Below are 23,374 nucleotides of genomic sequence, written 5' to 3' on the forward strand. Positions count from 1 at the left end.
AAGTGTACCATCATAGGAAAAACATAAGAATATGAGAAGAACATTTGACAACCAAGAGGAAACAATTCAGTCATTAAAAAACCTATTTGTTAAGCTAAGCTGTCCCAATAAAAATAATGGGAAACAACTACTGCAGTGGATTGAAAGCACTGATTTTAAATAACAAATTTAAAGTTTTTATTTTTCTCATAACAGCTATATAGACCTCAGAGCCGTTTCTGGTCATAGACGGTCTAGGCAAGTGCCTAAGGTACCCTCTCGTGGTCACAGCGCATTACTGCAGCCCCATGTAGTGATTCCTATCTTTATTTTGTTTAGAAAATTTTGTCAGACGGGACAAAGAAATGTTTATGGTGTGCACCTCAGCAGAGCCTGCACTGTCTGCAATCTGCTCAGCACATTCTGTTGCCCAGAAATGGCCCTGGGTGAGATGCCATTTTTTTAAACAATACAGACCAATGAACACTTGGTCTCAAAGCGAATGCCTGATTATATTGCTTTATATTATTTTAGCATATTTGGTCTTAACGTCTGACAACCTACACAGTCCAACAATAACAATAACTCAAACTATCATCGTCTCCCAAATTGACATCTGATAAAACTTGTGTTAAAACTTAATATCGCCCTCTGTTCCTCATCACCATTTGTGAGATTTGCTCTGGGCATGCTAAAGAAGTTATGGGTAGTGCTTCTCTCACTGGCAATGCTCATTAAATGATTGGATAAGTAGATTGCATTATTTGCATACACGAGCATACGGTAAATAGGAATTGTGGGTAAAGACTCCTATTTAAAGATAATCATTACATGCTCAATTTCACTGAATGTTGTTATTATGTTAAGTTTTCGATATTTGTTATTAATTTAAATGACATATATGTTACGGTGATGTCTTAGTTATTAGTGCCAGTGTCTGGGCTCCCCACACCCCTGCCAAGCTGGTGGCAGTCAAGTGCAAGTCAAAGGGGGTACAGACAGCACAGGGTCTCTCTTTATGCCATAGAGAGACCTAGACTTTCATCACACCCAGAGAAGGAACGAGACCTGTAAGAAAAAGATTGGGTCCCCAAACATTGCACCACATGAACCTGTGCACTTGCATGCGGTGGAGGGCCTCTCTCCACAGGTGCAAAGAGAGGAACTGACTTCGGCTGTGTGTGAGGCAGAGCAGGAGTTCTCAGGCCCAGGCACCAGGAAGGGGGTGGGCAGTAATGCTACAAGTGTTGCTGTCCTGGACATGGTTGGAGATGCTGCCCATATAGGGTGCCAGTAGATGCCAGGAGATGGCATTGGCGCAGCGTCTTCCCAATGCTTTCTTGTCTCTTTGTTTTAGGGCAGAGCCATGGACCGGCCTACATTGACTCCCCCTACTGGAGAAAGACAACCCTCGCAAGATGGCCTGCTTTGCCCCACATGGCTCAGCAGAAGGAGGGGTTGTGTGGCGGATGGCCAGGACTCTTACCTGGCTGGGATCCCTTCATAAAGGAAGGACCTGGGGGAAAAAACAGACACAGGGCATTATGTTCCCCGGACTGCTAGATGGCAGCCACCCCAGCCCCTTGGGTTGCAGCCGTGCCTCAGATTCCCATAGGGCTTCACGGGAGTTGGAGTTTGGTACAGCCCTGTTGGGTTGCTTGTGTTCCCCATGAGAGTCCTACAGTAATTGCATAGTCCTTCCATACCACACTAATGGGCTACCAGACATACTGGAAATACTCCCGGGTGCAGGGTAAAAGAAGCCTGCTGCCACTGCTCCAGGAGCCAGAGTCAGGAGGTAGAGAATGACACTTGCTGGGAGGAGTGGAGGAGGAAGAGAAAGAGAGGAAAAGAAAGAGAAGAAAAAGTGCTGTGTGCTGTATTTATTGAGCTTTGTAAGTATGCTGTGCAGGTGGGAAATGATTTGGGAAGCATTTACCAAAGAAAAATAAAAGAGTGTATTGCTGGACTTGTGCCTTATGTAGGTCTGTGTCGGGATTGGAGAGCTGGTGTGCCCCCTGCAAGCTACAGAGTGTAAAAGAAACCATAAGCAATCATAAAGAGCTGGAGCAACTTTTGAAAAACTGTATAATTGAAACAAAATGTAAGCTAAAAAATGCTAAAAAAAGAAAAGAAACATCTTCACAGACCTGAGTCTCAAGACTGACTGATTCAAAGTGGAGGATCTGCAATAAGAAGAGGAAGAGGTGTGTCCAGGTGGACTGACACCAGAGGTAATGTCAAAAGTGAAAGCCATCGATCATCCAGTCTACAAAGGGAGGAAGAGACAAGAAGTAATTAATGCCATCTTGTGCTCCAGTGGGAATTTACTATCACCCAAGTTCTTAAGCTGTCCCCAATGCATGCATGTGACAGAGGTTATACAATTCACAGTTGTAATGCACTTCTACCCTGGGCTACAGTCCCCTATCTCACTGTCAGTAGTTTCTTAAAAACTTCATCCAGGTATGACCGTCACTGTAGCCTTCCTCTTGGAAGTCTGCTCTTTCCTTTACTAATTTTGACTGAACCGAGAAAGGTTCGCAGCTCCTGGTGGTTAAAATCGAGCAAAAATGCAGGTAGGAAAGAAATCTTTAATAAGTTTTAATCTTTAAACATTGTTCAAATAGATAATGCCATAATGGCTCTCTTAAAGGCGCTGCTGTAGTGGCAGACGGCAGCAGGTCAGTTTATCTCCATCTTTGTCTAACATCCAAATAGTACTAAAAATAGTATTAGGGTGTTGTACCATGTTAGCCATTACGGATGTAATGAGAAGTCAAGCAAAATGACACCTTTTATTGGCTAACTAAAGAGATTGCAAAATGCAAGCTTCTGAGGCAACTCAGGCCCCTTTTCAGTTAGCCAATAAAAGGTGTCATTTTGCTTCACTTCTCATTACATCTAAGTTTCAAAGAACTTTTCATTTCTTCAAATGAACTTTTAATCATTTGATCTTGTTCTGAAGGAAGATATCCATCCATCCATCCATTTTCCAACCCGCTGAATCTGAACACGGGGTCACGAGGGTCTGCTGGAGCCAATCCCAGCCAACACAGGGCACAAGGCAGGAACCAATCCTGGGCAGGGTGCCAACCCAGCACAGAGGAAGATATCCATCCATCCATTATCCAACCCACTATATCCTAACTACAGGGTCACGGGGGTCTGCTGGAGCCAATCCCAACCAACACAGGGCACAAGGCAGGAAACTAACCCCGGGCAGGGTGCCAGCCCACCGCAGTGAAGGAAGATATTCATCACTTAATGTGTCATGGAGTCACTACTTTAATTTGTTTTTATTATTTTTTTATTATTTTGGCCATAATTGTTCACTTCATTTGCTTTCATCTGAATGCAGAGAGGATTCAATATTGTTATGAGTTCCGTCTTCAAATGATTTGTTTCAAAACATTTCCACTTGAAATGAACAAAACGACTATTATCAGGGCAACCAGCGCAGGACACTTAAATGAGCAAGACGTGGAGGTGTTCATTTGAGTGTGAGGAGGCAACAGGTAACCCACTGAATCCTACTTCCTAATGTAATACTGGTGCGTAATAAACTGAATGAATTACAAGTCAATCCCTGCAACCTCCTCTGTTGGTGCTCATGGAACCCAACAGGGCTGAGTTACAGAACTCCATGTCTCGTAGTGCCCTGCAGGAATCCGTGGTGCTGTAGAAACCTGGGGGGCTGCCATCTAGTGATCCGGGGAAGATAATGCCCTGTGTACTCTCTCTGAAATTTGTGTTCTAAAGTTAATCGCTTTCAATAAATTTTAAAAGACATCTTGCCCCCATTGGCACTTTACATTGTAGTCTATAGGGTACGGAGGAAAACCTTGAAAACTTACTAAATACTGTATGTCCATTGAAGCCAAGACAGTTGTTGAGTATTGGCTGCAATAACACAAGCATTATAAAATAGATTATTCAGTACTTGTCATTTTTGAACAAAAAAAAAAAAACATCAACTATTATGAGACTGAGCCATTTTAAAAGAAGACCAGCTGTGAGTGACAGCTCAGCACTTAGCCTTCCTGCACACAAACTTTTGCGGTTGTTTTTTCTCACGACAGACCAAATCACAGTAAACTTTTCATGCCACATGGTTGGTTTTGTTTTGATTTACAGTATTTCCATATTTACGTGAGAATTCACACAAGCAAATAAAAAACTTTATACGAAAAATAGTACCAGGTATCTGTGACAAAATGATTATTTTCAGATCCTTTTTGTTGTTACAAACATTTGTTAGAAACACAGAAGGCAGGGATCAATACTCGACAGCTGTACAGTAATCCCTCCTCCATCGCGGGGGTTGCGTTCCAGAGCCACCCGCGAAATAAGAAAATCCGTGAAGTAGAACCCATATGTTTATATGGTTATTTTTATATTGTCATGCTTGGGTCACAGATTTGCGCAGAAACACAGGAGGTTGTAGAGAGACAGGAACGTTATTCAAACACTGCAAACAAACATTTGTCTCTTTTTCAAAAGTTCAAACTGTGCTCCATGACAAGACAGAGATGACAGTTCTGTCTCACAATTAAAAGAATGCAAACATATCTTCCTCTTCAAAGGAGTGCGTGTCAGGAGCACAGAATGTCACATAGATAGAGAAAACAATCTCTAGCAAACAAATCAATAGGGCTGTTTGGCTTTTAAGTATGCGAAGCACCGCGGCACAAAGCTGTTGAAGGCGGCAGCTCACACCCCCCTCCGTCAGGAGCAGGGAGAGAGAGAGAGAGAGAGAGAGAGACAGAGTTTGTTTTTCAGTCAAAAATCAATACGTGCCCTTCAAGCTTTTAAGTATGCGAAGCACCGTGCAGCATGTCGTTTCAGGAAGCAGCTGCACAAAAGATAGCAACGTGAAGATAATCTTTCAGCATTTTTAGACGAGCGTCCGTATCGTCTAGGTGTGCGAACAGCCCCCCTGCTCACACCCCCTACGTCAGGATCACAAATAGTCAGCGCAAGAGAGAGAGAAAAGTAAGCAATCTAGCTTCTCAGCCATCTGCCAATAGCGTCCCTTGTATGAAATCAACTGGGCAAACCAACTGAGGAAGCATGTACCAGAAATTAAAAGACCCATTGTCCGCAGAAATCCGCGAACCAGCAAAAAATCCGCGATATATATTTAAATATGCTTACATATAAAATCCGCGATGGAGTGAAGCCGCGAAAGGCGAAGCGCGATATAGCGAGGGATCACTGTATTGGTTGAAAAATGGACGTATTTGGTAAATCTTTAAGCTTTTACTTTGTGCTCCATTTCCTCCATCATGGGCAAGATATTTTTTTAACTTTATAGAAAGTGCTTAAGTTTATAGCACAATTTTGCATGTGCATGTGAACAAATAAATTTGACTTGAAAAATATCAAAGTTATCCTTTAAGTATATCCATGCTAGACAGAGTGAATTAAAGCTTTTGTATCAAAAAATCAAAACTTGATTAGAGAGATGAAATTAAGTAGCAATTGTCCACACATAATTTGTGCTGTGTGTGGTCAGGCATTAAAAAATGAGCTGGCCAGAAACAATCAAAAAGTATTCACCATGTAAGTGTTTCTGGTTTAACTTTGATTTAGCTAATAGATTTACTGAATACCCTGTGGTGGGCTGGCACTCTGCACAGGGTTTGTTTCCTGCCTTGTGCCCTGTGTTGGCTGGGATTGGCTCCAGCAGACCCCCATGACCCTGTAGTAAGGATATAGCAGGTTGGATAATGGATGGATGGATTTACTGAATACCACTCGAGATTTGAGCAATTTGATTTTAATGAGCAAGTGGAATGGTTAAAGCAGACAGTTTCTGGAAAAGGAGAGATTTTTGTTAAAAAGGATGTAGAGAACATTGTTAGAAAATTAAAAACAAATAAAACTCCAGGGCCAGGTTCTTAAGATCATATGCAGAGCAGCTCAGTCCCATTTTTGATTTTATTTTTAGTCTGTCAGTACAATATAATTCATTTTTATATAGCCGAAAATCACACAAGGAGTGCCACAATGGGTTTTAACAGGTTCTGCCTCTTGACAGCATCACCGAGCCTTGACTCTCTAAGAAGACAAGGAAAAACTCCCCAAAAAAAGCTAGTAGGGAAAAAATGTAAGAAACCTTAGGAAAGGTAGTTCAAAGAGAGACTCTTTTCCATGTAGGTTGGGTGTGCAGTGGGTGTCAAAAAAAAGGGGATAAATACAATACACAGAACAGAACACAAGTAATCTTCAATACAATATAATAGCGCAATAGAAATAGTACAAGTACAGAGCAGAATTCAACAGGAGATGATATCACATTAGAACAGCAAAAAGTTCCAAGGCTGTGGAAACTGGCCACAGTGATTCCAGTAGGTAAAAACAAAAACCTGGTCATGAAATCATTTGAAAAACTTACAAATAGGAAACTGCCAGAGTAAGCTCAAGGCTTTATTAGATCCATTTCATTTTGCACACCAGCTGCAGTGTGTGTGCTCGTGGGAGACAGTTTAAGGCCTCAGGTGATGGTAATTCTCCTCCAATCCAGGGGGTGGTGCTGTGTGAGAACATTCTCTTTTGTCTTCCCTCTGCAGACCGAAAGATTGACAACTCTTCTCCACCAACGTCACTTCCAGTGTCTGTCCACCTGGGCCCGCCTCTTCCTGCCTATCCATATGACCAGAATATCCGCCATCTTGAGCAGTCACAAAAGGACACTGGTCCAAGAAGACTTGATTTTTGTGCTTTCACACGCTTTGTTTTGGAAACAAAATAATTTCAATTATATGGGGCTTGCCCAAGGGTGCCCCAACACTCTGACTGTCTCTGTTATATTATTACACAGCCTAATAGAGAGACAGAGGACGCCATTGTCACTTTGCTTAATCTCTTGTATAGGCGCTTGCAGGGCATCAAGACTCATGTGAGGCTCAACAACAACAACAACAACATTTATTTATATAGCACATTTTCATACAAAAAGTAGCTCAAAGTGCTTTACATAATGAAGAGAAGAAAAATAAAAGACAAAATAAGAAATTAAAATAAGACAACATTAATTAACATAGAAAGGAGTAAGGTCCGATAGCCAGGGTGGACAGAAACAACAAAAAAAAACTCCAGAAGGCTGGAGAAAAAAATAAAATCTGTAGGGGTTCCAGGCCACGAGACCACCCAGTCCCCTCCTATTGTAGACTTCTCATCAACTTGTAATACCATTCAACCCCACCTTCTTGCAAAGGGACTTATTACAGATTTTAATTTGGATTTCAGTTTAAGAGGTTGGCTAGGTAATTTTTAATGGACAGGACTCAGAGAATGAAAGTCAGTTGCTGATTGTCTCTAACATGCTGTCATCCTCCACTGGGTCCCTGTATACGTTTAATATTCCACTATACTCTGTGCAGATATATCTTATAAATCTGCCTTTTTCTACTCACATGCACAGGGGTTCACCACATAGAACTGCTAGGCAAACATCCATATTACTAACCGAGAATGCTAAACCGGATGATGGACGCAGGCACATCCGGCAATGGGCCGTAGCTGCAAAAAGACGTACTGCGCAGGCGCAAAAAGAGTCCGCGAGAGTCGGCTGAGGAGCCGAGAAAGGCGGACAAAAGAGGGCGAGAGAGGCGGATGAGGGGCCGTGAGAGGCGGACAAGACCACAGAAAAAAGGAGTGAGCACAGGAAAAATGGAGAAATGAGGAAACGCAGGCAAAGAACGAAACACATTGCACACGAGACTAGACCCAAAAAAAAAAAAAAAAAAAAAAGAGGCTTGCGCACAACAGCAAGGCAACACCCCCCCCTACAGGCACCGGACGGGACACACACCAAGAGGGGGATTCAACAAGCCCATGGAACACAAAAAAAAGAACACAAAACCACCCCACAGACCCTACAAGCAAGGGACGGGACACACACAAACAGGGGGATTCAACAAGACACAGGAACACAAAAAGAAAGAAGACGCTCGCGCGACAACAATCCTCACCCCCCCCCCCCCCCACACACACAAACATCCATAAGAAGTGACACCCTAAGCCACATATTCTAAAGTGAACATCAACACCTTCACACTAGACAGCATAGGTGTCAGCATTGGTGGATCTCCTTACAATAAAGCACTATTAACCGTTCAACTGCAGAAAAAGAAACATATTAACAGTGACTGCGATCCTTCTTATTACTTATCCATATTTCGCATGCTGAGAAAGAAACAAGTCATGAATACACGGTCACGGGTACAAAACGAAAAGGAAAGGATAACAGGAACAAACACACGAACACGAAAGAAACAACAAAATAGACGGCTATGCAGCATAGGTGGATCTCATTACAATAAGGCACTATTAACCGTTCAAACGCAGAAAAGGCTCCATATTAACAGTGAGTGCAATACTCCTTATTACTTATCCATATTTCTAAAAGAAAAAATGACTCGACTCCAAAAACGCAAAGCTCAACTAAAGCTTCTAACTAATGATGTACCTAAAAGTAAAAACTTTATGAACTGCATTACATCCTACAATAGTTCATTTAATATGCACAAATCTACATCCTAGATCCACATGACGCAAACTATCAATCAAAGTGCTGCATCGCAACAGGCACGGATTCAAAACGAAACACCTCCCGTCTCAGACATACGTTAATGGCAGCGAGGGCTACAACGGGCTTCTCACACAGCACAGGCAAATCGATTACAGCTCCAAAACAACACGTCCCAAATACTACACATGCAACAACGCGCCTCTCAAACGGCACAAGCAAAACATACACCAGGAAAATTCATTCGGATTAATGAATGTCATTTGCAATCATTGTCATTCAGTTCACTTCCCTGAAGAAACAACTGGCAATACAAGTTATACATTTACACGTTGTTGTCAAAAGGGTCAAATTAGACTGCCTTCTTTACATTCATATACTGAATATCTACAGAAGCTTATAACTGACGATGTACCTGAAAGTGAAATCTTTATCAACTACATTAGATCCTACAAATCGGAATCCACTATGAACATTAACGGTGGCACTGCACGTGACATCCATCTTTAAAAAATGTTGTTTATTGATGAATGTTCAATGGCATGAACAAACGTTTATGAATAATAATATTCGATTTGGAGGAAAGGTACTTTTATGAGGAGGAGATTTTAGACAGTGATTAGCTATTCTTCCAGATACCATGCACTCAGCTATTGTTCAGTGCACCTTAAAATACGCAGACAATTGGCATTGCTTTCAAAAGATACAGTTAGTAAAAAAGATACGATGTCCAGAACCAGATCATAACAATTGCTTATTACAACTGAGAGATGGTACACTCACCAATACCGATGGACTTCAGCCACATATTATTACAATTCCTCAAGCCTTTATCTGCGACGACTTAGTTACAGAGAGATTTGGAACAGCAATCTCATTAGACCAAATGCCCCTTTTAACACAACGCACTATATTATGTCCAAAAAATATTAATGTGGAAAACATAAATACCCAAGTCATTCCATTACTTCCTGGAAAGACACAACTCTTTCTAAGCTCTGACAAACTTGACTCTGATCACAACAATAGCCATCTTAAATGACCTTACAAGTTCTGAGCTGGAATTACCTTTTACACTTAAACGGCGTGTACAAAGAAATTTTCACATAAACCTTTACACTGTGCCACACACTTTATTGTTTGCTTTCTATTTGCATCATCTACACCGTCACACTATTCTATATCTCATTCATACATCACGCTCTTTGTCATTCCCAACACCAGGGGTTGGCGAGCGAAGCGAGCAGGGGGCGGAGCCCCCTAGTTATAATAGAAAACAAGACAGATAGACACATCTTTGTGTGTCAAAGTCAGTATGAAACTGTATCCTCTTTAGCCTTATATGGAATTGTATGATTCACCTAACTGGGGGCCTGCACGTGAAGAAAGAGTATAAAGCCCGGCAAACCTTTAAAGCCGACGGACAGATGGGAGATAACGTCATCCAATCCGGAAAATCCTTTCACTGCAACGGCAAAAATGGCAGACTCTACACATCAGATACCCACTCCTGAACTGGGTTTTTGCCATTGGATTCCTTCGTCTGTTATGCAGTGTAAGATGTCATTAAACAAAGCTAAGTTATTTCTCCTATGTGATTTATTACCGCAGTTTCACTAGGGAGGGGTATCGCCTTTGACAAAACCAATTACAAAAGAACTCATTCCTTTTTTTACATTTTCTCTACTACCAGTTGTAGTTGATGCTGTGCAATTAGTTCACGCTTTTGTTTTCAGTCGGCTAGATTACTGTAACACACTCCTCTCAGGACTACCAAAAAAAGACATCAATCGATTGCAATGAGTGCAGAATGCAATTACTAGAATCTTAACTTGGAAAAGAAAATCTGAGCACATATCTCTAGTTCTGATGTCACTACACTGGTTACCTGTGTCATTTAGGATTGACTTTAAAATACTGCTGATAGTTTACAAAGCATTAAATAATCTCGTTCCACCCTATATTTCAGAATTTCTTTCACCTTACACTCCAAATCGTAACCTTAGATCTTCAGATGAGTGTCTGCTTATTATTCCGAGAGCTAAACTTAAAAGAAGTGGTGAGGCGGCCTTCTGTTGTTATGCACCTAAAATCTGGAATAGCTTACCGATAGAAATTTGCCAGGCTAATATGGTGGAGCACTTTAAAAAAACTGCTAACAACTCATTACTTTAACATGGTTTTCTTATAGCTTCATTTTAGTGTAATCCTGATATTCTGTATATGCATTGAATTATCATTTCTATCATGGCTCCATGATCCGTACTAACCCCTACTTTCTCTTCTGTTCTTTTTCTGGTTTTCTGTGGTGGTGATCTGCGCCACCACCACCTGATCAGGGCACCATGATGTCCCTACATTGATGGATTAAAGGCCGGAAATCCACACGACCGTCATCATTAAGTTCTTCCACGTGAACCCTGAATAAAATGAGGACTGATTGTGGGGTCATTTATGTTAGGTAGAATGCCTGGAGGAGGCTGGGTGATCTCGTGGCCTAGGAACCCCTGCAGATTTTATTTTTTTCTCCAGCCGTCTGGATTTTTTTTTCTGTTCTCCCTGGCCATTGGACCTTACTTTTATTCTATGTTAATTAGTGTTCCCTAATTCTATTTTCTTATTTATTTTGTCTTTTTTCACTTTCTTCATCATGTAAAGCACTTTAAGCTATATCATTTGTATGAAAATGTGCTATAGAAATAAATGTTTTTGTTGATTGTTTCAGCATTCAGTGTGAACGCATCCAAAGATTTCTCTCAATATGAGTAGCAGATTGGTGTAGCAGAAAAGTAACTATTGAAAATACACAAAAAGAAAATTGAAATACAAGATGAAGTGTTTGCAGGGGCACAATGACAACAACACAGCAACAAACTCTTAACTTATGCTCTTTTAACATTTTTACTTGAGATCATGTACGTTAGGTAGAATGCCCAGTAGGGGCTGGGTGGTCTCGTGGCCTCGGAACCCATGCAGATATTTTTTTTTTCTCCAGCCTTCTGCAGTTTTTTTTTGTCCTCCTGGCCAGTGGACCTTACTTTATTCTTTCTTACTTATTATTTCCTAATCTTATTTTTATATATTTCTTTATTCTTTCTTCAACTTGTAAAGTACTTTGAGCTACATCTTTTGTATGAAACGTGCTTTAAAAATAAATGCTGTTGTTGTTGTTGATAACCTCACACAAAGAAGTCAATGGAGGCATGTACTTGAAAGGAAATACTACATGATTAGAAGATTGCACAACTAGGATTAAAAAGGCTAAAAATAAATTCATTTCCAGGTTTAGACAACAAAGAGTCTGGAGCTTATATTCATGAATCAGTAGTGCATATTTTTTCAGGCATACAGTAATTACATTCAACGGGAAAATTAAAAAAGTTAGCAAGCTCTATATAAAAAAGAAGATTAGGCTGAATCTCCTGGAAAAGAAGTCCTGGCCTATTTATGCATGTTCTCCACGTGTGCATATTGTTTTTTGTTCAGATACACAGGTTATTACTGTCCATATGGGTTGACTGGTAACAAATTAACGTTCTGTAATTGAGGATGCCCTGTGCTCGACTGGCTCCTTAAAAGAAGTGACATTTGATCCTTTTACCTCTCCATCAAAGCAAAACTTTAGGCAATCTGATTACAGGGGCATTTTGTTAGTGTTTTTTGTTGCTATGCTGTTATCTAAAATACTGATCTGCAGGAAACCGCTGGCTGTGCTTCTCTTCCAGCTAATGATTTCTATCTGATAGTCTTTAAATAAACACTTGGTGTTGTTTCTCAATGCCTTTGCACTCCAAAACCTGTGAAGCCCATAAAGAAAGGTCTCCCTGGCAGATGCATCTCTTCTATAAGAGCCTTAAGAGTCCTCACTGTCAAAGTGGGACAGCGTTGAGTTCTGTTTCACTTTAGTGGTGTTTCGTCTCCCTCTTTGACTGTAGCCACATACATTTCCTTCACTCTTCCTTGATGTCTTTCTATGATCCAGCAGGGGTTCTTCTCCTTACATAGTACTTCTGCTAAACTGTGACTAGCTTCTTCTATTTGTATCAATAGAAAACCATCTAGCTGTCCTTGAACTCTCAACACATTAAGATTAATGGATCATCTTCATAAATGTAAAAAAATGGAGGTCCACTGTAAATCAGAGTTGCATAGCTAGAGATCAGTAACAGGAACGTATAACTTTTGGGCCTGGTTGTCTTACATTCTGTACAATCCTCTTTGGTTCAGTCCTGTTGTCTTTACTTGCTAATATTCTTTATGACCATCTTTCTTTATTCTATGTTTACTTATATATTCACTATATTTAACTCTAAATGTCAATTCTTTTTTGTTTTATGTTTATCTTATTCAATAAAAATGTAATCACAAAAAATAATTGTCATCCAGTACTATTTTATCACACTGTATTGTTTTACTGATGGCAGGGTGGAATGGGTGAAGAAGAGTGTCAGGAGTAATTTGTGATAGACGGTTATTAGCAAGAGTGAAAGGGAAGGTCTACAGAATGGTAGTGAGACCAGCTATGTTATATGGGTTGGAGACGGTGGCACTGACCAGAAAGCAGGAGACGGAGCTGGAGGTGGCAGAGTTAAAGATGCTAAGATTTGCACTGGGTGTGAGCAAGGACGGACAGGATTAGACATGAGGACATTAAAGGGTCAGCTCAGGTTGGAAGGTTGGGAGATGAGGTGAGGTGAGATTGTGTTGGTTTGGACAAGTGCAGAGGAGAGATGCTGGGTATATTGGGAGAAGGCCTAAGAGGAGGTTTATGGATGTGGTGAGAGAGGACATGCTGGTGATGGGTGTAACAGAACAAGATGCAGAGGACAGGAAGAGATGAAGAAAGATGATCTGCTGTGGCAACCACTAACAGGAGCAGCCGAAAGAAGAAAACAGTACTGTTTTGTTGTGGAAAGGTTTTTGGGGACAACTCTCCTTAAAACATTAAGACTCTTTCCAAATGCAAATTCTTTTGATGTGAAACCATAGTGTAATGTTTATGTCTCTTTACTTTGTCAGTCCTTACACTTACCATGTTATGATCAGAGATTTTAAATATTTAGTGCACCTGACCCTGACAGGACTTCTACAATCTTTATAACTTTCTGAGGGTTTTAATACTCAGGGATATGAAACGTAGATTAAAACATACATTTAATACATCAGCAATTTCATCCTGTCTTACTGCGATGAAATTTTGCTTTTTGTTGAGCCCCACCATGTTACAGTTTTGGGTCAATCATTTCAATGGTGAGAATTCCTCAGTGCGTGCTTGTTAGTAGCATCATCATTAGCGAATAAATTAGTGCATGTAGTTCATAAAGGAGCCCCTGGTTATTCAAGTTTACAGACAGAACTCTGTACTTAGTGAATTTCTAAACTTTAATTTTATTTTGTTTTCCTGATTATCAAATCATTGAGTGGGGACGTACACAAGGAACCACTGAAACGTGGTGATGGACATGACATACTCCTAATTACACAAACTAAGAAGCACACATTTTCTTATCAGTTAATGATTCTGTGGATTTTAATAAAGTGATATGTTGCACTAAATAAATGTTTTTTTAGACGCTCATGGTGCAGTTTTATTTGTAAAGATTGAAACACAAGTGCAGTGAAACAACAATGCAGGATTAAATTAAGACACGTTATTTATTTAAAATGTGCACTCCACACTCTGCAAAAAGCCACATGTGACTCACTTGACTCCTACCCTGATGAAGGGTGTTGGACTTAGTTGAAGTAAATGTCACATTAAGCAGAACTGAATGTTCTTATTTTCATAGAATACTCAACATTAGTTTAAAATATAACACCCACACAGACTGATATCATCTTTCCAGTATCTGATAAATAACAAGAAATAGGCTAAAAAAATAGTTCAAAACATCACACTATAAAGGACAGCAAGCATGAGCTGGCAACCCAGCCTGGGATGGTTCAAGGTTCCCTACCCACCCAGAATGCAAACCAATGCTTGGACAGGAATTGAAGGCAGGATGTTCCCTGCCTCAATCAAGAAATGCCAATGACACAGCAAAGATGTTGACATCTGGGAAGGGCTCAGTTGAGGACTGAACAGCTGGGAGGCCATTATGCCAGAAGTACAGGGGGAGATAAAATATATGAACTATTTTCTCCCCTAAGACATGAGATAACAGCATTCATGGTGTATGGCACATGTATAGATACCCACAGGGTATGCTGGGATCTGTAGTCTTGCAGGGTGGCCCTGTTGGGTTCCCTGGGTGTTCCCAGCGGGTGCTGCAGATATATGTGAATTTTACTTTGTCAGACTTCTAAATCCTGAAGTGCTTCCAACAAACCATGTCTTAACACTAGAAGTACTCCCAGGTCCTAGATAAAAAGAATCATTCTGCCTCACCTCAACACTTCAACACTTCCTTGGAGGAAGAAGAGTGGGGTGGTGCATTGCTGTGTTATTGCTGTGGTGTGCTGGTGGGATACATTTTGGTATTTTGATTGCCCTTTGGACTTTAAAAGTCAGTTCCCCATTTTGGCCCCGCTTAGGCCAAAACCTACAGGTAGAAGTTGGGGCTGGTTGCCTAAGGGTGGTGCTACATAAAACAGGTTTGTGGAGGTCCTGGTCTTATTTTACAGGCCTCGCACCCCTTTTCACCATGTCTCAAACTCTTAATTACAACAGCAAGAACACTGGAAGGAAAAGGGAGAGCAGCTTAGTGGGCCTGCCTTAAACAAAGCGGGAAAAAAAGCACAAATTGGATTCTTATTTTTATTGTTTGGTATAAAAGGTGACTATCTTTATCTTTCCATAAGTAAAACGAAAGAGGTTCATTTCTGTGATGCAAAGATATCATTTACAGCAGAAAAAGACAGAGAAAGAGAAAGAAAAAGGTAAGATCAAAGGACAACTATATCAAAAGAGCACTGTGGGCTCAGGGTTAAGCAACAATCAAAAGAAAAAACCAAGACAACCGCAGGAGGAAATTAGCAGAGAATGTTTACTCATGACAGAAAAGGCTCTTTCCTTTCCAAACTGCATACAAGAACTGACCATGCTTTTCTCTTAAACAAGATGGGCACCAGAAGAAACTATCCACACCCCCATGATGTCACACAAATGCAAGCACATGGGACGCACCCCCTAGCAACATCTGATGCCACAGACGATAATTCGCAAAAGGCGACAACTGATGGTATGACCAATATACTACTAAACAACGGGAAGTAAATACAGTAAACAAAATATAATTCTGACTGTGTTTGAATCATCTTTCTTGCTTAATTTAACACAAAAATATGCACAAATATTAAAATTTATTTTATTTTACTAGTAAGTCATTATGTGAATGTGGAGTGATCTCATGGGGGTCCTATATTTTTCGAATACAGTATACTTGTTTTTGCTGCGTATTTTAAACATCCTTTTCTCTGCTTCTACCTGTATTCTCTGAATTATGAGCCATATTTAAGTGAATGCAGCTCTGAATCTTACGTGGGTGAGGTGATGAAAAAATAACATCATTAATTTCAATAACACATTTTCATACAATAATCCATATTACTAACCGAGAATGCTAAACCGGATGGACGCAGGGACATCCGGCCAAGGGCCGTAGCCGCAAAAAGACGTACTGCGCAGGCGCACCAAGAAATGAGGCTCCGCGAGAGGCGGCCGCGACCACAGAAAAAGGGAGTGAGCACAGAAAAAAGGAGTCAAACGCAGGCCACGCACAGCGCCGCACAAAACCCATTGCACACGAAACTAGCACACAAAAAAAAGAAGCCGCTCGCGCCCACCTGCAAGCCAAACCCCCGCCCCTCCCCCTCCCACAGGCACCAGACGGGACACACACAAAGAGGACAATTCAACAAGCCCCTGGGACACAAAAAAAAGAACCCAAAACCACCCCACCCACCCTACAAGCAACGGACGGGACACACACAAAGAGGAGGCTCAGACACCGAAAAAGCACACGGCCCGCACGAATCACAATGCACACGAAACGGGACCCACACAAACAGGAGGATTTAACAAGCTCCTAACACAACAAAAAAAAGAAGCCATGACCGCCACGCCAGGCCCATTAGAGACGAGACATGGCACACGAAACGTTCACAACAACGACGAATCAGACCCACAAACACACTAACATCAATAAGAAGTGTCATCCAAAGCCCCATTTCTAAAGGAACCGTCCATATTACACATATGTCATTTCAACACCTTCACACTAGGCAGCATAGGTGGATCTGCTTACAATAAAGCACTATTAACCGTTCAACTGCAGAAAAGGCTCCATATTAACAGTGAGTGCGATCCTCCTTATTACTTATCCATATTTCGCATGCTGAGGAACAAACAAGTCATGAATACACGCTCACGGGTACAAAACGATTCGGCTTGGATAACGGGACCAAACACACGAACCCGCATGAAAAAAAAAAATACACGGCGGCTCATCTGCATTACATCCTACAATACTTCATTTGATTTTGCATCTACCGGAGTAAATATCATGTCACCAAAAGGCAATGACCCATACTGCTTTCGCGTATGTGGACAAATATTACATCGCATTGGAACAGTGCACCCTGAAACAAATCAAGAACGCAAATATGCACAAATCACGTCGGCACCTACAAAGCGCTTCTGAAACCGCGGAAGAAAAAATGTCTCGGCTCCAAAAACACATGTCACTCCTTATTCCAAATACCGGTCCCAATCACAGAAACATCGGTATCCACTATGACAATTCACAGTAACAATGCACGTGACATCCGTCTTGCCACACTATTAATTATAGATGAATGTACAATGGCATCCAGTCACTTACTCAACACCATTGATAAACTTCTACAAACGTTGATGAATAAGAATATTCCCTTTGCGAGAAAGGTACTTTTATTAGGAGGAGATTTTAGACAGTGCTTAACTATTACTCCACTTACAATCCGCTCAGCTATTGTTCAGTCCACCTTAAAATACGCGGACAATTGGCATTGCGTTGATGAATAATAATATTCCCTTTGCAGTAAAGGTACTTTTATTAGGAGTAGATTTTAGACAGTGCTTAGCTATTGCTCCACATACCGTGCGCTCAGCTATTATTCAGTCCACCTTAAAATACGCGACGACGTCATATAAACAACACGAGACCGAATTCCAATACATATACAGGCGCGAGACCTGATTGGTGATAATACGAAGAAACGAACAGTCCGCATATTAAAAGTGAGTTAGATCCTACTTATTACTTATCCATATTCCTCACGATAAAGATCAAACAACTCATCAATTCACGATCACGGATACAAAACTAGACGGCTCGAGTAACGGGACCACAAAAACGAACCCGCATCAAACAAAAAAATACACCTCGCCGCGCTTCTAAAAACGGGGAACAAAAAATGTTACGCGAACAACTGGCTTTGCTTTCTAAACATACACTTGGTACAAAACATGCGATTTCAAGATCCCGAATATAACAATTGGTTATTACAACTAGAACATTGTACCCTCACCAATACAGATGGACTTCACCCAGATATTATTACAATTCCTCAACCCAAAATCTGCGATGACTTACGGAGATATTTGGAACAGCGGTCTCATTAGACAAAATGCCCCTTTTAACACAACGCACTATATTATGTCCAAAAAAAAAAAGGGTTTATCCAATGGCACACGTTTAGTCGTCAACACCATGACACACAATGTTATTCAAGCAACAGTTCTTACAGGATCACATTCTAACAATACAGTTCTCATTCCTAGAATTGACCTTACGAGTTCTGACCTAGAATTACCTTTTACATTGAAACGCCGACAGTTCCCCATTAAACCTGCATTTGCCATGACCATCAACAAATCACAAGGACAAACCATGAACAAGGTTGGCATCTACCTCTCTGAGCCCGTTTTTGGACATGGACAACTTTATGTTGCCTTCTCACGTGTTCGACGTTCATCTGACGTTAAAGTTAAAGTTATAAATTCTCCATGCCAAGGAAGACTCATTCAAGGACAGGACACCATCTTTACTACTAATGTTGTGTACAAAGAAATATTCCAATAAACCATTACTCTGTGCCAAACACTGTATTTTTGGCTTTCTATATGCATCATCCACACCTGCACACTATTCTATATCTAATTCATACATCTCACTCTTTGTCATGCCCCAACGCCAGGGGTTGGCGAGCGAAGCGAGCAGGGGGCGGAGCCCCCTAGTAAATAAATAAACAATATCATTCCTACCATTAACAAATTGAATAAACCCATACACATTTAAGGTTGTGTCTTTCTTTATTTTATTTTTTATAAGATTCCACTTGGTAGCCATCCAGGTTGGCTGCTCTCCCACTTTGAACTGAGTTATATATCATCTAATAATTCTGAAAGTGTCAGAGGTTTATCCAGTTGCACAGCACTAAGAGTATCTAGCTGTGATAACTGTAATGAATCAAGAAACTCATTAGATTGTGTTTTCTTTAAACTGAGTAGAATATAAGGACTTACAGTTCTCTCTAAATGTTTAAGTTATAGTTTTATGGTTAATAATTTTGTCTCCATCTGTGTTGTTAATTGCTGCTATTGCATTAGGGACTTTGATCGTATTGACCTTTTCTCTGTGTTCATAATAATGATGCTGTGATTTAAAAATAAGCTGTTCCACATTAGAAGTTAATCTGTGATTGCAGAACCTGTCATTTCCTATAAAGTGCCGATAAACTGATGATTCAAAACAAAAATCATGATATAGTGAAAACATACACAAGCATTAAACAACAGAAAACAAATGCCTGGTGCCACACTAGAGTTTGCATTAGGACAGACCTGGGGCCTCATGCATAACACCATGCATAGAATTCACACTAAAACATGGCATAAGGACAAAAGCGGAAATGTGTGTACGTACAAAAAAATCCAGATGCATAAATCTGTGCGTTCGCCAACTTCCACGTTCTTCCGCTCCATAAATCCCGGTGAGTGTGAAAAGTAATGCACGTGCACGCTCCTGCTGCCCCACACAAACTCCTCCCAGAATTACTCCTCTTTGAATATGCAAATCAATATAAATAGCCCTTAAGCTCAGCGTTCTGTGAAAAGGCAATGGCAAAAGCATGGGGGAAAACAGAAAAATTTCAGCATATACCAAATGGAGGCAAGGACAAACGTACTATTTGTTGGTTTAAACAGTGATATAAACAACAAAAGGAAGTTAATCGAGTGATATAGAATGTTGGAGAAACTCGAAAGCTCAAGTTCACAAAGTTGCACAGTGCCCAAAATAAAAAAGAAGTTGTCAGATATCAAAGTCGCCGTGAAAAGGCGAGTCGTAGCTCACTGTCTGAGTGTCATATGAAAGCTTATTAGGGTACAGAGAAAAAAAATAGGCACACTTTTATCTCGAAATGTCAACTTTAATCACGTAGTTTATTTTGTCATTAAAGTAGAACATCATAAACTTCATCTTGAAATTGTTTAATTTACTAGTTTCTCAAATACCATCGTAACTAAAGTAAATGCTTTGTTTTGTATTTGTTCTTCTATGTGCTCTGTGTGTGAATCACTACATGCTTCTTAAACGGGCTTTCTCTTCCTCTGACTGGACACAGAATCCATTACATTCGTGATATTGCAGCTCTCTGAATAATTTAAATACTGAGATGTATACTTGATATAATTTTCATGATGATAGGAGTTAAAGCATGTTATTAAACATGGGAATACGGTGGCGCAAAGATAGTGACGAGCCAGTGCCCTATCAAGAGACTGCCTCATGCAAGATGCTTGCTGCGCCGTGTGTGACCTTCGATGAAATAATTTATTGCAGCAGTACTGTCTCTTTCAAACGTACTAACTCCGAATTCCTATCCTTCCTTTTCTTTCTCCAAGTAACCAATCACCACACAATCAGCTCTGTAATAGACATTAAGCCATCTGTAAGCTTAGAATGCCGATTCTTCAAAACTTTTAAGGAACATTGAAATATCTTCACAGTACATGTTTATTATTCTATCCACCTATCCTTCCAGTGTCACGCCAGCCCCAGCTAGAATACAGTGCGAGGCAGGAACAATCCGTGAACGGGTCATCACATGCTTAATTATTAACAATATAGATTATTTAAATGATGTTAACATTTTATCTGTATAATGTAATAAACATATTTTGCTGCATTTCATCTTAAAAATGATATCGTCATCATATGTAAATACGCATTTTTTAAAGTGGTGCAGGTTGTGCAATATTATAACTGTATCACAAGTTTACAGTGAGGTAATTGTACTCATAAGTACAAAGCATTCTACAAGGAGCACTTGATGAACTGATTGAGTGCGTTTATAGTTCTTGGGATAAAACTGTTTCTGAACCGTGAGGAAAGGCTCTTAAGCGTCTGCAGTATGAGAGCAGTTCAATAGACAGTATGGCCAAGGCAGCATGTGCTTGATGCTGTATACCGATAATTCTCTTTTCGTTCAGATTGCACACTCAGATACAGTGGGATATATAGTCTGAGTGGTGCATTGAGAGGAACAACGATAAAGCAGCTATGGTATTTGGAATAGTTTGGCCATTCCGTGGACCATTATATTGTTACAGGTTAATTACAATCAGATACCTTAAACTAATAAACAATATGCGGTTAATCTCAGTGTATATTGTAAAGCCGTGTCAGGGATGTGAATCTAAAAACTAAAGGGAATACATACAGGAACAGTAGCACTGCTTTGATGCTAGGTGCCGCCAGTTTGCAAATCTGAGCGGAGAACTTGCGTATGCCAGGGTTTTAGCTAGCGTGAAAATGTGCATGGCTTTACGCCAAGTTTAGGTTTTATACATCGCTATTTGAGCGTGGAAATGGGCTTACGTAACATTTTTGTGCTCACACACCATTTATATATGAGGCCCCAGGGCATTGTATGGCCCCTGGGCCACATCCGGCCCTTTGGCTGTCCCTGACCAACCTATGTTAGGATTTGGGAAATTAGGAATCAAACATAATAACTGCATATCATGCATGCAATACCACCACATTATTTTTTATTCTAAAGATGACTATTTTTTTTTACGTACCTAATCAATTTAGATACATTTGTGTGTGTGTGTGTGTGTGTGTGTGTGTGCATGCGAGTATATACACCTTCATTGTAACGTGTTGACAAACAGACATTTACGAGAAATGTAAGTTAGCTGTTAGCCCTTATTTTTTGCATAATGTATAATGCTGGCCTTTGAAATACTGAAAAAATACGGACATTTTGAAAATTGTTTTTGTTTAAATAGTGATGTAATGTTGGTGTTTTTACTGTGACTGTTCCAAATTTACATAGCCTAATCATAACATCTGCTCTTACCAGTAGCAGATAATCAAAACCATACAATTTACTTCTTTCTATAAAGAGATAAAATAAATATGGAACAGAATTGAGTTCAGCCTATTTGTCTGGCCCTCCAAAACAGTCCAAGTTTCTCATGTGGCCTCTTGGGAAAATTAATTGCCTGCATTAGGACCTGAATTTTATCTGCTCCCCATTTGAAATTCTCTAACCCTTACTCAAAGGTTGAAATAACTTTGCAAAAATATGTTTGTTGGAGGACAAAACTAAAACTAAAACAGTTGTCTCCTGTAATGCAACTTGTTAATACACAAAGTGGCCCAAAATGTCCAGATTTCAGTCACTCACTACCAATCTTTTTTCTCAGGCTGACCACTCCAGGTTGACTACTGGCACTTTGTGTCTGAGAGCACTGCTGGGATATTAAAAACAGTTAAACAGGAGGTGTATGTTTCTTTCAGAAATAACATTAAGGAGTTCCTTCTTGAACACTGGGAATACAATCAAAAACTAAAAATAAAAATTTCAAAGCACTGAAATTGTTTTTTCTAAACCAGAGAGCTTAGCCATAACCACTGTCAGAAAAAAAATATAAGCTGTCGTTCACCAAAGTTGTACTCTAGAACAAGAGCCAAAATGGCAAAACACTGACAGAGACAAAAAGGAAACAGCAAAACTAAAAACCAGAACACCAAAAACAAGACTCTCCAAGAGTACCTCTGTAGTGACTGAATCTGTATCTCGGAAAAAGGAGCTTGCAATTCTACATTGCGTGAGGAAGACGGACCTTAGAAACAGTTAGGATCCTGTAAAAACCATTATCTTATGAGTGCTGCAGGAGATGAATGGGCATCCCAGAGGGTGATTCCTTGCCTGGACTGGATGCCATGGGAAAAGAAAGTAGAAGGACAGGCTGTCTGACTGGATGAGCACAAGAATCCTTACCCTGCAGGGAGACCAGTATGAGAGGAGGACCAGAAGAGACACCAGTATTCGGGTACTATGTCATCTGATAGGACAGAGGGCAGAATCCTTGGGATTTGGGCCCCCTTCTGATATCCCCAGAGCATCATTGGAGTTGGAGTTCCAAAAAACATCCCTATTGGGTTCTGTGAGTGCCACCAGGGGACACTGTAGAGGGTATTGAAGCAGACTGGGGCCTTTAGCCCTTAGCCCCGATGAAGGCACTCGAAGTCTCAGGACAGGCAGCAGAATCAAGATTTATTGTACAGTATGGTGCACATACAGACTCATAACAGATGCAATGAGCAATAAGCTATAGGCATCTCTCACATTTATTACAATTCTTATCCTACAAGCCCTTATTTATCCTCATCTGACTCCTATCATTACACTGCTCTAATCTTGCCTCTAATTAATTCTACTCATATTTCTTAACTGAGGGTATGTGAAAGCCCCTCTCTGTCTATCATTTCTGTTTGACAAGGCCTATCCTTACTCCCTACTAGCTCTTCGCTTGCTACCACTATTTATAGCCAAAGAGTTCACATTCCCTCTCTAAGCGAG

General features: G+C 40.4%; 1 protein-coding gene across 2 annotated transcripts in view; it reads left to right on the forward strand.

The window, feature by feature from the left end:
- The window catches only part of LOC114661558 (duodenase-1-like), a 271,168-nt gene that overhangs the window by 233,104 nt on the left and 14,690 nt on the right, over nucleotides 1–23,374 (forward strand). The window lies entirely within an intron of this gene.

Source organism: Erpetoichthys calabaricus, chromosome 12, assembly GCF_900747795.2.
Source record: "Erpetoichthys calabaricus chromosome 12, fErpCal1.3, whole genome shotgun sequence".
In the NCBI taxonomy this organism is placed as follows: Eukaryota; Metazoa; Chordata; class Cladistia; order Polypteriformes; family Polypteridae; genus Erpetoichthys; species Erpetoichthys calabaricus.